General features: G+C 32.6%; 1 non-coding gene and 1 pseudogene across 1 annotated transcript; one reads left to right on the forward strand and one right to left on the reverse strand.

Annotated features, from left to right (window-relative positions):
- The window catches only part of LOC107614375, a 5,483-nt pseudogene extending 4,664 nt beyond the window's left edge, over positions 1-819 (forward strand).
- TRNAA-AGC lies at positions 1,480-1,552 on the reverse strand. Its single transcript has one exon. It is a non-coding gene; the product is annotated as a tRNA-Ala (tRNA).

The raw sequence follows: 5,781 nt of genomic DNA on the forward strand, positions 1-5,781 counted from the left end.
AGACCTGATGCCAGAAGTGGTGCACAGGAACTTGTTCAGCAAGTAATCTATTCCAACTACAAATGAAGCCTAATGTGTTCTTGTCTGCAGAAACCAAAAGACAACTTGTGAATTGTGATTGATAGGATAATCTCCATGCAGGTTCTAAGCGGAGGGTGGATGGAGAAGCTTGAAGTTGCAGGGGAAAATGCGCTTGCAAGGTATGATCGTGCAGCTTACGACCAAATCCTTCTGAATGCTAGACCAAATGGTGTCAACAAAAAGGGCCCTCCAAAACTAAGGATGTATGGAGTCACATACCTCCGTTTGTCACATGAGTTAATGGAGAAAACAAATTTTGATATATTCAAAACCTTTGTGAGAAAGATGCATGCTGATCAGGTAAGCACCTTGTGACATATGAAGTGAAGCAGTGAAAGGCTTTGTCCTAATTGCTTTGGAAAATTTGTAGGATTATTGTCCAGAGCCAGAGAAGTACAACCATTACATGTATCCTATGGTGAGATCAAAGGCAAAGATACCAGTGGAGGCTCTTCTTGAAGCAACAAAGCCAGTAAAGCCATATACATGGCATAGAGAAACAGACATGAGTGTTGGTGGTGTTGGTGGTGTACTTGCTGATATACTAGCCATTATCTTATGTATATTTAAGCAGCGCCGAAACCAAGACTAAGGGGGAATAAAAAGGGGAAAGATATTGTTTGTTGTGTTGATATTGAGAACTAGGAACATGCAGTTGGATCTGCTTTAAGATTCTTGTAAATCTGTCAAGTGCTAAGCACGACCATAAAGGGAATAAATAACATCAGATTCATATAGCTAAGCATATATGCCAAGTGACACCAAGAAAATAATAGTGAATTAATGATACTGTCTATGAAAATTTGTGTGAATGTTACTTAAATGTTATATATAGTGGGGCCAAAGATGCCAAATTATTTGTAACAACCACTTCCACGACTTTCACATCAAGAATTTCAGCTAAGGTTATATGGTATGTTATGTGACTTTGCCATCATCACTAGTTAAATGTTTAAGTTTTGGTTTAGTGAAATTGTTATTCTTTGTTTATACTTCTGTTTTGTAAATAGTTACTACTCTATTCTTTGTCTTTTTTTTTTTTCTTGTTTTCTTCATTTGGATTTAGTATAGTAAATTTGGCAAAGTGATTGGTGCTGGAGAGCAATAAGTAAATCAATGACTTAAAAAATGAAATTTCGATTAATGATATTATTGACAATACAAGAATAATGATAATTGCATTTGAAACATACAAGTCTGACTTGTAACATTCTGCTCAAAAATGAAAAATTAATAAATCAACTAATCGATAAAGACAATTTGTTGAGAATATATATAATGTTAATAACAATCTTGAACTAATATTGTTTATGCACTTTCAAGTTGATTGTATGAATTTTGTTTTTGACTCAACATGAACGAGTCGCATCATCAGTATAGAAAAGATGAAAAAATAAATGGAGATGCGGGGTATCGATCCCCGTACCTCTCGCATGCTAAGCGAGCGCTCTACCATCTGAGCTACATCCCCTTGTTGGCTTTACAAATTGTTCTTTGATTTAATTTCAGATTACATCATTACATATTTACATTGCTTCAACTACACCAAGAACGAACTGCAAGGTTAAGGTATGAGCTCTTAGCAAAAAAGAGATTCAATTTTTATAAACTGCGTTGAAATTTTCAAATTATAAAAATCTAAAAATTGAATAAACCTATAAAGTGTCCAGAACAATTTAATTTTGATACGTCGTCGTGTAAAACAATTTTACATATACATTAGAATAAAGAGTAATTAGCCATTTCTGACCATGAAAGATTGAGGCGCTAACAATACTGACCATGACTAATTTAAATTAACTTTGTAACCATTAAAGATGTACTCCGCTTGACATTTCTAACCAAACGTCAATTTTTTAAATTTGCCGTTAGTAAGTCTTTCTACGTGGCTGTTTATTATCCAAGATGTCATTATTTTATTTTAATTTAATAATAAAATAATGTTACTAAACTAATCACTTCAAAGTCTCTTGTACCATATTGGAACACCAAGAGTTTCGCGCTCAGAGTAAAGGTTCTTCATCAATGGTGATGTCGACCCTCCTCTAACCCAACGGACGACGTCGCTCTTCACTGTCGTTCATCGTTTGTGAGCGTCGCTGGTGTAGTCGCCGTCGTGGAGGTCCTCTGTGTCGTGCATTCAGAACTTGGACGTCCCGTCTCAGTCGTCGTTATCGCGTTAATGTGCACTCAAAGTACTTGCCGTCGCCTTTCCGTCGTCACCCTCGTTGCCTGTGTTCCGGTTGGTGCTTGCTTCTACTCTTTCTTTTTTTCCATTGTTGTTTTCGTTTTTTAAGTTAGGGCAAATGCTACTATTGCAGAATTTTCAATTTAGTAATGATTTCCTTTGAAAATGTGACAAAGATTTTACTAATTAGGTTATTGATCGTTGGTGATTGCTGATTAAGTTGTTAATTTCAATACTTTATTCTTTGTTAATTTTGTAATTTTTGTTTGTTATTAATTCCTAATTAGAATGTTCTTGATTGATTGTTGTTAGTTTAAGAAGAATCACTGCACTTTGAAATGTCTTGTTCCTAATGATCTTAATTAGAAGGGTAGAATATTTAGTATTTGTGGTGTGATACAATCAGCAGCATGTGTATAATTTAGTTTTAGGTATCTTCTCAAGACTTTAGAAAAAATATGGAAGGAAGGAAGGGGGACCTAAACATGTGCAGAAGAGAAAGAGAGACAGAGAGAGAGTTATTGTTTGAAGAGAAAAATGTAGCATACTATAACACTATTACAGGCACTTGTTCAAAATGGAAAATATGATATATTCTTGGGTGATTCCATAATACAATGTGCTTCCTTCATCTATGCATAAACTGATCCAGTGATCCACTATTATTTTATTTATTTGTCTTTTAAGAGACTTTAGTGAAATATATTTTCTACTCAAAGTATTAGTGAACAATGTTTTCTATCAGTTTCCTTTAAGTTTAATATTTTTTTAATATATTAGATTGATTTGACTTCCTGAATTAGTTATTACTTCATTTATAAGTTATCATATCATTTGAGGATTAAAATCCATTAAGGATTAGAGCCTACACAACTAAATTATCGATCACATATTCAGATATGCATATAAATATATTCAGATATGCATATAAATATGTAATTTTGGGACTTATGTTCACATGACACAAAAGAGAGCATTTTTGTGACAACAAAAATTGAGTACTTATGTCCAAAAAAAATTGACTTAATTTAAGGGATTAGTATATTTGTGGCTAAATCATGTATAATCTATATCCATTTCTTTTACCAGTTTATTTATTTGCATTTGCAGGTAACATGTAACTTACGTCTCTAACATGAGAGTATTGCTTGACTCTTGCTCCTAGGTGTACTCATCCTGTGTCTCTTGATTCCAACTCATGCAGCAAGTAACTTCTGGATATCATTCTGAAGAATATTAAAAAAAAGTATGCCTTTTTGCATGTTAATTTTTATTTTATTTTAATTGAATATTTGGTTTATGATTTTTAGCAATTAATTATGTTAATTCTAGCATGAGTTTTAATATTGTGTCATATTTAGTTAGATGGCAGCAACAACTCATAGTTATATTCTGTTGCAGCTCCATCTATGGTGATTTCAACAATTCTATAGTTATATCTGTTAATTGAATTATTTTCTCATAGCTTTTAATTGTTAATGCAATTATTTCCTCTCTAAGCAGGTGATACCCTTCTTCACTTATTCCTCCTCAAGCCAACCAACCTCCAATTCAACCGGCACCTGCAAGACCACCACCAATCAGACCTTCAATGCAGAATATGCCCTTCGATAGCAAGAGGCCAACCAAAAGGAAGAATACCAAGAGGCCTCCTCCAACTCTATTCAACAACATGAGACCTCCTTCACTAAGCAACCCTTCAAGTAGGCCTATTCTTAGCCAAGAAACTATGCATGGTGCTAGTGCTGGAACATCTACCAGATTCATGCAATTTATGCCGACTCCAAGACTTGGAGCACCAACAACTGGACTCTCCAATGGCAGTAGCAATTTCACACCTAGTTAGGGCCTAAGATTAATTGGATTAAGAAATTTTTGTTGTAGTGTTTAGATATGGCTGTTACATAGACCATGTGCACTTCAATCTTTTTGGAAACTTATTTATAGTGTTTTGGTTTAGAGTTACATTGACCATGGTTTGTTTTGTTACTTAATTCTCATCAAACAACTATGAGCATGAAGTCATGAACTTATATGTTTACTATGTTAATGGGAGATGATTACATATTTGGCTTTGTCCCACATTGATTTGGTATAAGAATTTTCATTTAGTAATTGTTATCATTCATATATATTGCTATGTCAAGGTTAAATTAGAGTTTGTGATTTGAAATATAAGCAGCTATGTCAAATTTCGAATATCTAAAGGTTATTTTTGTCAAATTTACATTCATTCAGTTCATAAATTTTCATTAACTGTTAATTGTCACAATTCATATATTGTTATGTCAAAGTTAAATCAGTGTTTGTGATATGAAATATAACCAACTATGTTAAATTTTGAATTTTTAAGTGGTTACTTTTGTCAGATTCTCAATTTTTCGTGGTTAGATATGTCAACAAATATATACTTATCAGGTTACTTTTGTCAACAAATATTTTGACAAACTAGAAACTGGTTCAACGCCATATTCCTTTTCCCATTCCAATTCAACATCAACCCAGGAAAAGAATATAATGAAATCAAACCTCAATTCTACATTTTAAATGCTAGAAACATGATTGAAAGGAAGCACAACACAAGTCCTATAACAATTGACAAAATTTAAATCCTAATTTCTATAATTTCTCCCTTAATCTTCTCTATCTTCATAACTACTTTCATAATAAATACAGAAGAAGAAACATGATAAACGTACTCTTGTCATAATCGCAGAAGAAGTATGATAAACAGAAAAGAAGAAGCATGATAGCTATCATAATAAATCCATATTCTACTTTCATAACTATATTCTCAACCTTTCATAACTAGGGTTTCAGATTTTGGAATAACCCACATACTTATGAAGAAGAAGAACATAAGGTCATTATGGTAAAATTAGACAGTAATGCCACGTTGGAAAGCCAAGTTGAAAGGATACTTGCCACGTAAGAAGCCTTACTAATGGCAAATTTAAAAAATTAACGTTTGGTTAGAAATGTCAAACGGAATACATCTTTCATGGTTACAAAGTTAATTTAAATTAGTCATGGTCAGTATTGTCAGCACTTCAATCTTTCATAGTCAGAAATGGTTAATTACTCAAAATAAATTACTATTTGTACCATGAAAGATACAGACGCTGACAAATATATCCATATAAGAATAAACGACAATTGTAACCACGGAAGATGGTTTCCACGTACCAAGAGTACCCTAACGGACTAATTACGTAACCAACGTCCAGGTACTCTTGGCACACGGAGGTCATCTTCCGTGGTTACAGTTATCGTTTTATTCTTATATGAGTACATTTGTCAGCATCTGTATCTTTTATGGGTACAAATGGTAATTTATTCTATACATTAAATTATATTTTGCTTAAACTTATAAATGATCATAAAAAAAATGAATGTGATTGAAAAAGAATACATTAAAATTAAACTTGTATTTTTATATTAATGTCTAAAAAATTTAAGTTTTTAATTATATATATATATATATATATATATATATATATATATTACATCTT

Source organism: Arachis ipaensis, chromosome B08 (genome assembly GCF_000816755.2).
Source record: "Arachis ipaensis cultivar K30076 chromosome B08, Araip1.1, whole genome shotgun sequence".
NCBI classification, from domain to species: Eukaryota; Viridiplantae; Streptophyta; class Magnoliopsida; order Fabales; family Fabaceae; genus Arachis; species Arachis ipaensis.